The sequence below is a fragment of the Panthera onca genome, chromosome E2 (assembly GCF_046562875.1).
Source record: "Panthera onca isolate mPanOnc1 chromosome E2, mPanOnc1 haplotype 2, whole genome shotgun sequence".
Taxonomy (NCBI): Eukaryota; Metazoa; Chordata; class Mammalia; order Carnivora; family Felidae; genus Panthera; species Panthera onca.
The window spans coordinates 49,730,719-49,747,157 of NC_138353.1; the positions used below are offsets into that span (position 1 = coordinate 49,730,719).

Genomic DNA, 16,439 nt, shown 5'->3' on the forward strand with positions numbered 1-16,439 from the left:
AAAGGGTGTCTTTCCTAGGGTTGCACATGTCATCACAGAGGTTGTGTATTGCACTTTTCTAGAACCACAACCTCTTCCACTGGAGGCACTGGTTTACATTTAAGTCAAATCACCAAGCCCCACCAGGGTGAACTAATGGCACACTGTCTGACACCTCACATTTCTATTTCTTATGTGCACATAATTATTATTTTTTAAATATAATTTGTCAAGTTACCTAACATACAGGGTATACAGTGTGCTCTTGGCTTCAGGAGTAGATTCCCATGATTCATCGCTTGCATACGACACCGGGTGCTCATCCCAACAAGTGCCTTCCTCAATGCCCATCACCCATTTTTGCCTCTCCCCTCCCCCACCCCCCATGAACCCTCAGTTCTCTGTATTTAAGAGTCTCTTATGATTTGCCTCCCTCTCTGTTTGAAACTACTTTTTCCCCTTCCCTTCCCCCATGGTCTTCTGTTAAGTTTCTCAGATTCCACACATGAGTGAAAACATATATGCATGTAATTCTTAGGTCATTGATGTTCACAAGCACACCATGCAATTGTTACTTGACTACAGGTTTGTTGTAACACCCTGTTTCATTTAACTTCTCTGATGCTCATTTTACTCCCTCATCTGCTCTCATGTCACAGCAGCTGTAGCCTGGAGGGTCTTAGCCCTGAGTGGGGTGCCAGGTAAGAAGGAAGATCCACTTGTATGGATACCGTGGTCAAAGAAAACTTAGGTGGATAGGGGGAATGGAATCCAACCCTGCTCCACTAATGAGGTTACAAGGAGCCTGCATGGCCCAGCCCCCACAGGAGGGGGAGGAGAGAGGAAGGGCACCTTCTAAGCATTTTCCTGATAGTCTTACTCCAGTCTGCAGTGGCTGAAGGGATTGTTCTGACCCTTTCCAGGGGCCACCGTCAAACCCTGCTCCTGGTCCTGCTTGTTCCTTGCTGATCCCCCCCATCCCCCAGTCCTCCATGGTTTGGCTGCTGTTGCCTTTGCAGAAGGACCTTATAGGATTTCCACTTATGCCCAGTGATTTTGGGGTGAGTTCATGGAAAAAGACTTTTTCTCTGGATTTTGTGCTGCCTTGAAATGGGGTGATTCTATGATTGGTATTTTAATCATCTGTAAGGAGGGAAGCTTGAGCAAGGCTGGTGCCATAATTGTGAAGGAGCAGCAGTCACTCACTGATGTTGGTCAGGAGAGAGAGCAGTGGCATTTTGTGGCTTAGACAATGTTGCAATTTATCTGTGTTTAGACCGGATCATAAAGTGATCTTGTTTGTGCCTTGATCCATCATGGCCACAGAGTGGATGTGTCTGATGTTCATAGTCTGTAAAAACATTTATGTTCTGCAGAAGGACACCAAGATATAACTGAGGGTACCAGGCCCAGTCCTGGCTATCAGGTGTGGCTTTACTCTTTCTCATACATTGCTTTGAGAAGTGGGGCAGGAGGTGAGCTGGAGAAATGCAGCCCAGCTGTTGGATCCATTGTGGTGTCTGCTCTCAAATAGGGGTCTGGGCTAGACGGAAGGAAAAGAAAAGCATTGTCAGAAAATAATGGAGCCATGAGGAGTCCAACTGGGGGAGGGGGAGAGCTTGGGCTGGTGGCAGCCTAGACCTGCTGCAAAGGGAAGGGCCAGTACTCAGGCAGCCAGGGCGCCCTAGGGCATTCCCTTGAGGGCCACCTCCTTTCCATTCTCTCCAGATGTCTGACCCCTGTCTACCCTCCCCTCTCTCCAACTTACTTCCATCTATTGCCACCCCCTGCCATCCTCACATCAGCCATATCAGTCCCAGAAAATGCTTAAAGGACAGTCCCACAGGGCTTAGGGCTTCCCTCACTGCCAGATGCCATCTTGGAGAGGGTGAGGAAGTAGAAGAGGTGGTACAGTGACCCCCATTTGAGCACCACAGTGCCTGTCCTACAGCACATCTAGAATATTCCAAAGAGCTAATGGAACTGATACAAAACAGAAATTTCTATTATGGAAAGCATTTTGCATAAAACATTCACAGCACTGAAAAAGTACTTCAATTCAGAAAAAAAAGATTTAGCTGTTCCTCGGAAAAAGTTTAAGCCATTCATGACTTAAGAGAATAAAATGGCGCTCTGTACAATGGATCCAATATGTACATGTGGGCGTGTGTATGCGTGCACACATATTCCTTGGGTAAATGTTGGGTGCCAAGTTGACTACTGAGTCATTCTCACTGGGCACATTGAACCGACTCTCTTGGAGACAAATTTCCTCATGGGTTTAAAGTGCATCTTTATAAAAGAAGTCTTACCCATTTGGGGGGGAATCTGAGGACTTTTTTTCTTCCTCCAGGAGGGTACACCTTTCTTTTTCCCAGATTGTATTCTCAAACTCTTTACTTAAGAAGAATGACGACGAAAGATGTTGGCAATTACTAAATGTTAGCGTATGAGATGTCCTTTAACTGGTGAATGGATAGGTAAAATGTGGTGTATTTTATAATGCAATGTTATTCAGACATGTAAGTTAATGAAATACATGCTATTAACATGGGTGAACCTTGCAAACATTATGCCGAGTCAAAGAAGCCAGACATGGAAGGCCACTATTGTTTGATTCCATTCATATTGAAATGTCTAGAATAGACAAATCCATAGACACAGAAAGTAGATTAGTAGTTTCTACTAACTATTAAGGGAGGAGGGAGAATGTCACCGAGTGCTGACTGACAGGGGGTTTCTCTTTAAAGATGATGAAGATTTTCTAAAATTAGCTAATGTTGATAGTTGCATAACTCTTCCAATATTCTAACAACCAGCAGATTGCACACCGTAAAAGGATATGAGTTTTTCTGGTGAATGAATTATATCTCAATAAAACTGTTATAAAAAAGAGAATTAACTTATAAAAAGACAGTATAATGGAAAGGGTCATGAAATGTTTACCACCCGAGTAAGTGAATGTGCAGAGGAAACTTCAAAAACAATTCACATTGAAAAATTGCTTCAAATGAACATGTAAATGAAAAAGTCACACACTATTGTGAGACTTAAGGTCTGTGCTATTAATGCTTGTCAACATATTGTATTGACAGACCACACGTTTTAGATTAAAATTGTCTGATTCACTGTAATTTGAATAATTATGTAATATATCTTTGACCAGAAAAAAGGTATTTTAAAGTAGGCATTTAATTGTGTGGATGAACTTCAACAAATTTTCAAATGAAGAAATTAACAAATATTGGAAATTTCAAAAGCATGGCATGAATAATAAGATCTGATTATGTTGAAAATGAAAGAACATTAAAAAGTAACGCAAAAACATCCATTCATCTCCAATGATTCACTTTCTTTCTTCAGTCAAACAGAAAATAACATCAGTATAAGGAATGTTACTTTATTTGCCAAGAGATATTGCATATGACTCTGTATAAGTATTAATGGTAAACTTAGAAAAGTATTGCCCTAAAAAATTGTGAAAACATAATATTTTATCAATCACTAATATTGGTAATAATTATATTCAAAATTAAGTTTCTGTTAATCAATATTTGAATACTTAATAACATAATTATTATATTGATAAAATATAGTTATTCTATTAATAATTATTTCATAACCCAGTATCAGTAATGAGCCCAGATGATATAAAATTGTTAACAAAGTTGGAATTTATAATATGTTTACTATTAGAACACTCAATTATAATTGATGTTTAATATTTTTGTTAATTATTCTATGACTTAAATTGTAGTTATTAATGTATCATTTAAAGTTACCCTTTTATTTTAGATGCTTTCACATCATTCTGGTATTCTAAGATATTCATGCCATTTTTCTCTTGGCTCCCAGACTTGATAAAATTCAACGTTATCACTGAATCCTGCTGTTCTAAAATCTGAGGCTCCTTGCTGTCTGGGTGCTACAAGAAGAAATGAAAGTAAGTTTTAGTATCAGTCATATTTTATTTCCAGTATTCAATTTAAGAAGTTCAAAATAGGGGCACCCTGGGTGGCTCAGTTGGTTAAGCGTCCGACTTTGGCTTAAGTCATGATCTCATGGTTCATAGATTTGAGCCCCAACCACTGACCGTGTGGAGCCTACTTGGGATTCTCTCTCCCTCTCTCTCTACCCCTCCCCGACTCACTCTTTCTCTCTCTCTCAAAATAATAAACTTAAAATTTCAAAATAAAAAGTGAAATTCCCAAGAACGTAAATTTTATTAAATGTGATGGAAATGGGTACGTACAAAGTGTATTTCTTCTCATTCAATCCTAGGGTCCTTTTCAGAACTATTTCACATGCATATAGTCCTAAGGAACCAGTGGTAGTTCTCTGTGAATACATTGGTTAAGCTGTCACCGCTGGGATCCTAATGACATGGAAGACAGTGTGAGACCCTGGGAACCTGACAGAAGTAGCTAGAAATTTCATAATGTATTCAGATCTTAAGATTTCCTTAACACCAATTTTATGTCATAGCACATCTTCTTACCTCTAATCTTGGACTCATCATAGCACATACTTCATTTTTTATTGCTAATTATCTAGTGTAGCCCTTTCTTCATATTCCTCGTAACACATACTATACATGAATATGAATAAATATACATTCACTTATATTTATAGAATAAATTATTTATAATATACTCATGTACTTATTATATGTTCTGATAATATTCTTCTGTTATTATTATTTTTATATTCTGTTATTTTGTCTAAGAAAAAGACCTGTTGATGGAGCGCCTGGGTGCCTCGGTCGGTTAAGCGTCTCTTAGTTTCGGCTCAAATCATGATCTCATGGTTGTGAGTTTGAGCCCCATATCAGGTTCTGTGGTGCATTGTGGAGCCTGCTTGGGATTCTCTGTCTCTTCCTCTCTCTCTGCTCCTCCCCATCACTCTCTCTCTCTCTCTCTCTCTCTCTCAAAATAAATAAACTTAAAAAAAAGACTAGTTGCCTTTCTGAAACCTGCAATGTCCCAAATAGTCTATCAATTCTATAAATTAGGTATGCTAACTGAAGAAATATAAATGAATAGTCTAACCAAATAATCAGACCTCAATTCTAGAATCTTTCTTCTATTCTAATTTTGTTTTCCTTAATTATCTCTCAGTCCACTGAGGAAATACAAAGTGTTATTAAAGAAAATGCTTCTATCGGCTGAAACTCAGATTCCATTATTTTGTTTTAAAGCGCCTTGGTTAATGCAATTATTTAACAGAAAAAAAAGTTTTTTGTTTTTTAGCAAAATTATGTTTTTTAGGAAATTGTGCTTTCAGTTTATTATGGGATGTATATTCATTTGCTACATGCCTTTCCTTCCCAGATCCAATTCTAAAACATCCTTAGGTTGGATCCAGTATCATAATCAAAATTCGTAAACAAAATTTATAACATCAAGAGGAATAAAAACTCAAGTTCTAAAGAGATAGATAATTGGAAACAAGATACCAAAGAGATTGGTGGACTTGGTGCCCAGTGTGGTGTGCTGAGAAACAGATCTTTGCTGAGAGGCGATTTGCCTGGACCTATGTTGGGCTTGCCTTGGACATCATTAGATCCCTCAGGCACATTTGATATCGAAGAACACTTCGAGTAAATCAGTACTCAGTGATGTGTCCAGGGGCCGCGTCTCATCTGGGTCATGCTGGTGGTCAGAGCCTTAGGCCCAGCCTACGTGGACAGTCTGTTTAGGTTCAGGATGTATTGGGAAACCTCCAGGCAAAGGCGGTTCTAGAGCATTAACTGATGAAGCCCCAATATACTTGCTTTAGTTGGGGACAAATCTGCCAATCTCCAAAGTATTCATAATTCAATATGATCAAAGAAAACCCAAAGTCATATGATCAAGAAAAATGTCGTGTAGCTAAAAGCTCACACTGCTTCTTTGGCTGTGGAAGGAGGGTGCTTTCTCTGGGCTACTATTTCCCTCCAAATGACCACTGGGTAATTTGTCTTCAGAAACTAAGTAAGAGCCTCTTTGGAAATTTTTTAATAATAGTCTCATTCATCTGTGGCCAAGGGCAGAGATGTGCATCCTTTATGCCCATCCCTGCCAGACTGGGAAGTCGTCTGTATTTTGTTAAGTTGAGCAACAGAATACATTTACTCCTGGACCACCCACCTCATTAAGATCAGCCATTCTTGAGGACCTCAGGGTCATCAGGCCAGTGACTTGCTGTAGCCCAGCTCGTGTGTAGATGGTTATTTCTGCCTGTGACTTGCTATGACCTCTGCACCAGCAATACTCCAAGGGTCGAAGGGCAGCTGCATACCCACAGCCTTGTGTAAGTGTCCTAGCAGCCCTGCGGTAGTGAGAGGAAAATGATCCCGGAAGAAGTAGGGCTTCCCAAGGTCCAGTTGTGGTGGGCTGGTTCTCAACAGGGGCCAGTGCCTCTCGGGTCACGTGCTCTTGTTCTGTCCTGGTGGAAGACAGAGCTCTAAACTATTTGTGCACGTCACCTTCACCTGTCACCAGGTTGGCCAGGCCGGGGCTGAGGATGGAGGTGACAATCTGGGAGCAGGGGAGGGTCGACAGCTCTGCTGAGGTCCCTTCCATTCCCAAGATAGGCCTTGAGATGGGGAGGGAGAAGGACATTAGAACAGAGAAGGGAATTAGGGGTCCTGAAAAGTGTTTTCACCATCATACTTTGGCCTTGGGCTAGCCCTGGTAGAAGAACACTGGGTTGAAGTGTTAGCCTTAGGAGGGTGAAGCACCGTGTGGCCACTGGTTAAATCCGAGTACAGATTCCCTCTTAGGCACCCCAGGGACTCCACTTTACCAAATTCTCAGTCACTGAAGTGTGCACCCTGAGAGGCCGGTTCTGAGCGATGATAGTCAAGGCCAGTGGGGTCAGCAGGGATGGAGTAGGATGCTATAAGGAAAAAAAATGTGAAATTGGATGGCCTCTGAAGGAAAACTCCCTGTCTGTGTTGGTAAATCTTCGTGTAGAGTTGGATTTTGAGGCTGGAGGCTGAAGGCATCTGAATCCACAGGCAGGTCTCCTCGGAGCTGTTGATACAGTTAAATCCATGATGGATACTGAAGGAAGTGATGCTGGGCCTACGGAAGTTTCACAGACCACTTTCTTTCAAAAATTACTTATCAGTTAGCTATATCAGTCTTTGTAAGTAGCATCAACTCAAGATAAACTCTCGTTATGGGATCTTAAGAAACAGCCATCTCTGAAATACTGTCCTTACACAGCCTAGGACAAAGAAACAAGGCACTCACCAAATTTACTTCCAAACGAAATCCATTTATGAAGCACTATCTTCAAAATAGTAATTCTTCTGAGCTTCAATTTTGAGCAAATATACAATTACTTAGCAACAGTAGTGAAAACAATTACAAGAAAGTCCAAACTGACATCAGAAGACGGAAAAAGTATTCCTGTTGTCATTCTATAGTAATGACAAAAATGTAACTCATATTTTGTGTAATGAACATTTATTAAAAATTACCCTAAAATTATAATCTTGTTAGTTCTCCATTTGAGGTATTGTACAATCACTTAAATCAAGAAAACAAAGAGAAAGAAATCGAAATTATTTCAGAAGAAAGACAAAATTCTTGCTGTGTTTCTGATTATTTCAGTGGACTTGTTAACAAGAACAAAGAAACTGTCATTACAACACCTCCAAATAGAATGACCTGGAAACACTGAATTTCGAGAGTCACACTGAAAAAACCCTACAGTTCTAGAATATTATCTAAGGTCGCCAGTGGCCTGGAGTGAGCCAGAGACCTTGTCACACTCTGAACTTGAAGACAGACTCAGACTCAAGTGCCGGTGATACCGGATGGTGACACGAATTAGTGACTTTGCCCTGCTGTCCTCAGGGCAGCTGGGGAGGGAATCACTCACTGAGATGTATATAATTATTTCAGAGAAGACCCGAAATGTTTCTTCTAATACTACCTAAGATACCCCCTTGTGTTTATTTTGATAGTGAGCTCTACAATCTTTTGTCGGTGTGTAAGCAGTGTCCCCTTGGTGCCTAACTGGGATCCCACATGGTAGTGACTTCTTAAGCATTTCTTTCACACCCTCACAGAGCCTGAAAAGCCCCCTCTAGCTGTGGTTTCCTTCACCTCAGGGGCAGTTCTTGTTGTCTGGCACTCAGAGTTTTCTGCTGAACCCCTCTCTGCTACCATGTCCCCACCAATGGTTGACTCTGTCCTTGAAAGCTGTGCCCATGTGCTTCAGCTTGCATGCACCTGGCTGCGGCCCATGCTTACTCACAGTCGCCCTGTTTCCTTCTTCTGAGTGAACGATGCTTACCATTTTCCTCCAGGAAACATCCTCATACTGCCAACACTTTGAACCCATCTACAAGGCAAGCACAGTTTAAACACAGGCAGACAGTTTTTCAGAGAGTGGAAGTGAATGGAATTTGGGGGTAAAAGTCCCAGATTCAATACCAGGTGTGTCCTCAGCTTCGTTTGTGATGCTAAAAGGAACAGCTTAGTGGAGGGTTTACATGTGCCACGGGCTTTACGTAAATTCCTCTCTGCTAACCTGCACAACAACCCTCATCCACGCTCGAGCTGGGACTGTTGAGGGCAGGCAGACTTAAATCACCTGTCCAGAGTACCTGGCTAGCAAGGTGCAGAGGTGAGGCTCACCCCAGGAAGCCTGGCTTCAGAGCTTGAGGTGTCAACCAACTGAATGTTGTGTGATTTGGAGCTTGTTTGAGTTTGAGCCTCAGTTTCCTCACCTCTACATGCCATCCCCTTCCTCAAGGAGAGCCAGAGTGAGCTTCAGTGAGATCAATAAAAACCTGGTGTGGAGACAATATGGCACTCTGTGCTTTGGTAGTCGTGTGCCCACAACATTCATTCCTGCATCCAGGGAAGACTTGATCAGTGCATGCACTTTTCTGCCTCCTCACTTGGAACTGTCCAGGCCAGTGAAATGATCTGGGTCCCTGAGATCCAGTGGCTTTTCCTTTAACACAACAGCACCCGTGCTCTCTGCTGCTCAACTTTGGTTTAGGAGTTCCATCCTTACCATGTCTCTTTCCTTGGCATCTTCTTCCAACTTTCCCACAACCCTGGTTCACAACCATTCCCACACCCACATTAACGTGGAGTATATGACTCACCGTCAAGGGTCAACCTCAAAGGGGCTGGCCCATCACCCATGCGAGAGGGTGGAGCAGTCTGTAAGATAAAGCTGAGGTTCCTTAGGGAATGTGTGGGCAGCGGGGAACAACAGGGTCCTAGGTAAGGCTTGAAAGAGGCACCACAGGCATGTGGGTTCTGCCCAGAACTGCCAGAACTGTATGAGGTCTCAGGTCCTGCCTGACTGGATTCATCCATTCATTTCTTGCTCGATTCCCCAGATCCTTAATGAGTGCCTGTTATGTGCTGGACAGGAGAGGGCTCAGTGAGAATAAGATTCACCTTTACCGTTCAGAGGGAAATGCAGACACTACATGGGCAACAAACATGAAAATAAAATTATTTCGGAGAGGATGGGTTCTATGAGGCCGTGAATAGGGAGAAGGGATCAAGAGGGACACAGTGAGCGCAGTCAGTAGGGTGTGGTGGTCATGAAAGTCACTTTCGAAGTCAGGAGCAGAGCTAGTATCAAATGAAGAAGGCAGCACCCACCTGTCTGGGGAAAGGTGTTCCTGGCAGAGGAAATAGCCAGTGTGAGGCTCTGAAAAACAAACAAACAAACAAACAAACAAACCTGACCTTGACATATTAACAGAACATTAAGAAGCCTTTCCTGATGGAAGGCAGAATTCTAAACTGTCCATCGACATCAGTTCCAGTTGTCACTGGGTGGCAGGTGGTCACAGGGTTGGTAGTCTGGAAGGGACAAGGGTTGACAGACTGGCCTTTTGAGGTCCTTTCTAATCCCAAGTCCAGACTTGTGATGGAGACAGGAGGTGAAGGGCACAGAACAGAACCGAGGATCAAGGCCCTGAAAATGTCTCTGTTAGAATAATTTTCTTCTGGGGGCTGGCCTGGCTGAAGAGGACTGGGTTTGTCCTATGAATTCAGAAGGGGCCCACCTGGGGCACCTTTCAGAGTTAAGATTAAGATTGAGTCTTAAGAATCATCCCAGGTACTTTAGCTTGCAGAACGTAAAAAGCTTGTGGTCTTAGGGTTAAACATGAGTTCAGTGCTTCTCTTACACATTCTGATGACTCCCATGTCTTCTGTACCAAACTGAACTGAAACGTGTTCTTTGAAAGGCTGGTTCTGGTAGGTGTCAGTCAGGGTCATGGTGGTAGAGGGTGAGTGGAGAGCACTGACTCATAAGTGTGGGAAACTGGGTTGCTCCTGGAGCAAAGCTCCCTCTCTGGGCTGCTAATCGAGGCCAAAGCTCCATTCTGAGGGTGAAGGATGAAGGTGGCAGAATTCATAGGGCAGGTCTCTTTGGAGCCATCATTACAGTTACACATGATGAATGCCGAAGGGGTGCTTGGCCATATAAAATGTTTCACAGCCTTACCTTTTCTTAAGTCAAACGTTGATTTTGTTAAACATACTAGTGTTATAACTAGAGTAACTCGGCTCTTGTCTCAACTAAAATAAACGTTGTGTTTCACATCTCCCGGTTGTGAGTCCACTCATATAAAATTGCCACTTAGTGTCTGTGTTATGGGGCCTTGTTAAATATAGCCAACCAAAATACCGTTCTTACTTATATACTAGCAATGAAAGCAGAAGAGGAAAAAAATATCAGTCATTTTAAGAAAAAAGAAAATTCTGTGTTTCTGATTATTTTAGTGGACTTTATTAATAGCTACAAAATACTGTCATTACACCTACAAATAGAACAACATGGAGACATTGGATTTCGAGAGTCACACTGAAAAAACGTATAGTTCTAGAACATTATCTGAGAACTACAGCCCTATCCGGTTTGTACGTGAGCAGTGAGTGGTCTGTGTAAAAGGCCTGCAGGTCACCAATGGCCAGGAGTGAGGCAGAGACCATGCCACACTCTGAACTTGAAGACAGGCTCAGACTCAAATGCTGGTGATACCAGATGGTGACACAAATTAGATCTAGTGCTCAGAGTAGGGCAGAGGGAATATTCCCTGGGTTTCAGCTGCTCCTGTTGCCAAGAAGCACTCACGAGATTATTTCCGATGTTACTTTATGGACCCTCTCACATTTGTTCCCATAGTTATCTCCAAAATGTTTTTGCCACTTCCAGAAAGGATCCCCCAACCGCTGCCCCCGGTTCTAATTAGGACTGCATTTGCCAGTTGCATTCCCACTGTTTCTTACCCACTCACAGTGAGCCTGGAATGACCAGCCCTGAATTCCCTTGATCTTTCCCAGCTCCAGGGACTATTCCTGTGATCTGCACTCAAGGCCGAGCCCCTTTCCCACCTGCACCCTCTGGTGTTTGGCTTGGTCCCTGGAAGAGTGTGCTCAGATGTGTCCTCCCTGCAGACACCTGCCCAAGCATATGCATGTTCACAATTTCCGGGGGCACCTCTTCCTAAGTAAGTGACCATTTCCTTCCATGAGAGGTTCTCACACTGCATTTTGGTGCAGTGTGACAGCCAGTAAAACTCAGAGGCAAAACGGCTTTCCAGAGAATGGAAAATGAATGCGATTTGGGGACGGATGTCCCAGATGCAATGCCAGTTATGTCATTAACTTAGACTTGTGATTGTAAAAATAGCAACTTATTTGACCATGGGCTAAGTGTTTTCCATAAACTCATCTCATTTAACCTGTACAACTCTGTCAGAGGTGAGGAGTTTGAGGGAGCAGGTCTAGGTGACGTGCCCAAAGATACCCAACTGGGAAGGTACAAAGGGGAGCCTGGTCCCTGGGCTTCAGAGCACAAGCTGACAACCACCCCTTAATGTTTTATAACTTGAAGCTTGTTTGAACTTCCATCTCCCCATCTCTACATGTAACCCTTGCACTAGAGGGCAGCCCTATGTGGGTTTTGAGCAGGATGAAGTGGAGAATAGCACGGAGTTCCTATGAAAGTCTGTGCTTTCTTGAGTTCTGTGCTTTGCAAATATTTGCCATGACTTCTAGGGAAGAGCTGAGTGTTGAGTGCTTGCAAGTTCCTCCTTGCTAGGGACTATCCAAACCAGTGGAAAATCTGGGCCTTGAAGTCCAGTGGGTTTTCTTTTACCATAAAAGCACCTGAGCTCCTTCCTGCTCAACACTCAGTACAGGAGGCAGTGACCACCCCACTGTGTCTCTTTCAGTAACATTGCTTCCTCTTTCCCTACAACCTTGAGTTTCCTCTACCTTCTACATGATCTGCATTACTGTGGAGCCTTTGGCCTGAAACCCACACATGAGACAGGAGCCGTTTCTAGGATAAAGCCTGCATTCTTCAGGGAACATTCAGCCAGTGGGAACAGCTGGGTCCAGGTTTGGCTCCAAGGAGGCACCACACGTATGTGGGAGACCCACCATTACCATCTGGGCAGGTCTGAGGCTGCATGGCTGTCTTCCCACTGGAGTCACTTGTTCATTTCTTGCTCAATTTCTGCAACCCTTGAGTGCCTTTCATGCTCTAGACAGGAGAGAGGCCTCAGCAGGAATAAGATAATCTCTGTTCTACTTGTCCTTGTAGGGCGGAGGGTGATGCAGAAAATACATGCGAATAAACATGGAAATAAGATGATTTCAGAAAGGATGGGCACTATGAGGCCATACGTGGGGTGAAGTGATAGAGAGGAATGGATGAATACAACCACTAGTCTGTGGTGGTCAGGAAAGGGCGCCCTTCAAGAAGACAGGACCAGAGTGGGTGTCGAAATGAAGGAGGCAACACCCACCCATCTGGGGAAAGGTGTTCCTGGTGGAAGAAATGACACGAGTGAGCTTGAGATGCTGGTTGGACAGAAGGATGGTCAGTGGCTGTGTAGGAGGGGCGTGGGCCTGCACATGTCTGGACCAGGACATGCATCACCTCACGGGTCACTGGAGCATGGATTTGAATCTCAGTGTGATTTAGAGGCATTGGTGGGCTTTTAGCATCATGGCCTCATGGTCTCATTTAGGGTCTTAAGTTGTTTCCATTTGCTGTACAGTTGTAAAGTGGAGACGATTCAGGGAAGGAGGGAGTAGGGGTTGACTGCTGGCCTCTGAGGTCCTTTCCATCCCTAAATCCATGCTTGTGATGGGGCAGGGTGATTCAGGACACAGGACTGGGAAGAGAGTCGGGGTCCTGGAAAGGCATTGTCGCCTTCATAATTTTGCCTGGGTCAGGTCCTAGGTGAAGAGTTGCTGGGCTTGACCTTTGAACCCAGTCAGGGCTCCCCTGGGGCACCTTTCAGAGTCAAGGTTAACGTTGCCTCTCAGTACCCTCAGGAGTGCAGGTTGAGTGGGGTGGAAGCAGGTGGCCTCAGGGTTAAATCTGATTCACATTCACATCAGGAACAAAATAATCCACAATTCTCAATGTTGTAATTCTGTCAGGTCTCCTATTGAGATGTTGTGTAATCACTTTATACAATGGCAATAAAACCAGAAGAGAAGCATCAAAATTATTTTAAGAGAAAGGCAAAATGAAATACTGGTTTCCTGGATTATTTTAGAAGACTTCCTAAAAACAACATAAACTGTAATTATGCTGTTTGCAAATAGAATAAAATGAAGCAATTAACTTAGTGTCACATTGAAATAATCTACAACTATAGAACATTATCTACGAAGTATGAACCCCATGTGGTTTTCATTTTAGACATTACATAATCACTTAATAGCAATAAAACTTAAATTGTATTAGAAAATGATTTTAGTGGAGAGAATAAGAACATTTTGCTGTGGTTCTGGTTCTGTAATTGTAGGATCAATGGAAAATGGGGTCAACTGGGTGGTGATTCACTTCTGTTTTCAGGTGGTGTGGACAGTCTTTGGTGCAGAGACATTTCCTGTGGCTGATGGAGGATGAGGAGAAATTGTGGGGCCAGTGAAGCCCCTTGTTGGAGAAGATTCCTAGGCTATTTTTTTTCTGAATTTCTGGCATGGGGGAAGACTGGCATGGGGGAAGAACCTGAGCTATCCGCTTAAGCTTTTCTAAAACATCTGAAGTCTGACAGCAGCAGCCCTGCCCCCATCTTCTGCAATGTTTACCTGGAAGCTTGATCTGACTTCTTTGATCAGGCTTCCTTGAAGTTGAGGATTTTTGTCCAGAGCATCTCTAAGAGCTCCCTGATTTTTTTTTTCTTCATTTTCCTGATGGATTTTGCAGAGGTTAACAGCGACAGTGACTTGATTTTGGTTCTCTGATGTTGCTTGTAAAGACTGGGTTTTTCTGGTAATGTCAGCCATTTGTTTGACTTGTTTCAGATCTTGAGATTTCTCCTCATTGGGTAGTTTTGGAATGTCTCCTCTACAGGTCTTTATTCATGGTCTCCAACTTTCTTATTGCTGGTACTGTGTCTCCCCAAAGGGTTCCGGTGAACCCTTCTGACTCAGGCCCTTGAAACACATTTTCACTTAGTCATAGCTTCTCAAAAATGTATTGTCTTTCCTCCAGAGGGGCAGAGTCTCCAGTGTCCACTTTGTCCCTCTAGGAAGTCAGGTATATATTTTAAGTCAGATCTCGATAACGGTGAATCTGACCATGACTATCACGACTGCCACTGCACGTAGCAATGAGTGGGGATCTGGGTCTGGCCTAAGGCCCCCTAGAAGTTCTGCAGGACCAGCAGCACACAGATCATCATGAATACTGGCACACCCACCGTGGCCCAGAGGCCACTGTGAAGTCACATCACATCCAGAATATCATTTTTATCACCATTATGAGAACCCTCACGTGCAGTAACACTTTGTCCTTCATGTCCTCTGCTTCGGACTTTGTCAGACCCTGTCCTTCCTGGGGAAGAAGACTTCAGGCTGAGTCAGGAATAAGGGAAGTGGGAGCACAGCCAAGGGCCCGGACTGAGGCAGATGACAAAGTCAAGCTCTCTTGGCATCGTCTGGTGCCACTGCCTCCACACTCATCGTCTCCACATTGGAGTGAACTTTGTCTTTACCTGGGACTTGGTTTTGTGTGTGGCCAGGCTGGTCACAACACTCAAATTAGGTACCTGATCTGGTTGCTTGCCAGAACAGAGCTGGTTCCAGGCAGGGCATATGGAAATCCATGTGATATTAAATCTCTTGCACCCAGGGGCCTGCCAAGGGTGGGTGATCCTGTGCCAAGGATGTGATGCTTAGATGGCACCGATGACACACAGTGAGTGTGAGTGCTATGGACATTTTCTTGACCCACACCTGCAAAGGAAGCAAACAGAAGCCCTGGCCGAGCGGGCATGGAGGCAGGTGATGGAAGTGTGGATTCTACCGTCTGCTCCCCTGGAGGATGCTAGTGACAGGGGTGAGGTTGCCCGAGTGCAGTCTGTGAATGAAGGGGCAGGGGTGGGGATATCAGGTTCTTGGGCTGGTGGGCACACATCCCTGTCAGCCGCTGCCTTCATCCCTCACTAGGCATCGGACTTCAGACAATGCATACAGTGTTTTACTGGAGACCTTTTTCTAGGAGTGCAAAATACCTATGAAAGAAGTGAAATTTATTAAGAAGCTTAAAAAAATTTTTTTAATGTTTATTTTTGAGAGAGACACAGAGTGCGAGTGGGGGAGGGGCAGAAAGAAAGGGAGACACAGAATCTGAAGCAGGCTCCAGGCTCCGAGAGGTCAGCACAGAGCCTGCTGCAGGGCTTGAATTCATGAACCATGAGATCATGACCTGAGCCAAAGTCAGACAGTCAACCAACTGAGCCACCCAGGCGCCCCTGAAGTGAAATTTATTAAATTAAAACAATTTTGTTCTCTTCGTGTTGTATTTAATTAACTTTTTCATCCCTAGGATCACTAAGATTTTCTCTTAGTTTTCTCCTAGAATGTTTACAGATTTAGCTCCTGAAATTGGCCTATGATACAGCCTGAGTTAGTTTTTGTATATGGTGTGAGGTAAGGGTAAAGGTTCATACATATATTTTATTGTTTCAGTACAATTTGTTGAAAGATCCTTTCCCCATCAAATGGCCTTGGTGCTTTGGTGGAAAAATCACTGTATATGTATAAGTCTGTTTCTGTATTCCTCACTCTGTTCCATTGATTTGTCTATCTTTACAGCATTTGCACTGTTTCAGTCACCATGGCTTTATATTAACTCTTGAAATCAGGTAGTTTAAGTCATCTACTCTTGTTCTTCTTTTTCAGAACTGTTTGGAAAATTTTCATCATCTCTCAGCCTTGGTTCTGTTGACATTTTGTAAAGGATCATTCTTCATGGGAGCTGTCCTATACAGTTAGGAGATGTTTGTCTGTATCCCTGTTTTCTGTTCCACTCAATGCCAGTAGCATCCTTCCCCAACATGACAATCAAAAATGTATCCAGGGTGCCAGCATCACAGGAGTGTACCTTGTTTTTGCACCTGCCCCCCCCCCCCCCCCCCCGGTTTGGCATTCATCCACAGACAAAAGTGGATGAGCTTT

General features: G+C 43.5%; 1 long non-coding RNA gene across 1 annotated transcript in view; it reads left to right on the forward strand.

The window, feature by feature from the left end:
• Positions 1–16,439, forward strand: part of LOC144614640 (uncharacterized) — a 38,849-nt gene that overhangs the window by 2,912 nt on the left and 19,498 nt on the right. Inside the window, exons 2-4 of the long non-coding RNA XR_013552536.1 lie at positions 639–680; positions 903–1,040; positions 3,835–3,922. This is a non-coding gene — a long non-coding RNA (uncharacterized LOC144614640). The remainder of the gene's footprint in view (positions 1–638; positions 681–902; positions 1,041–3,834; positions 3,923–16,439) is intronic.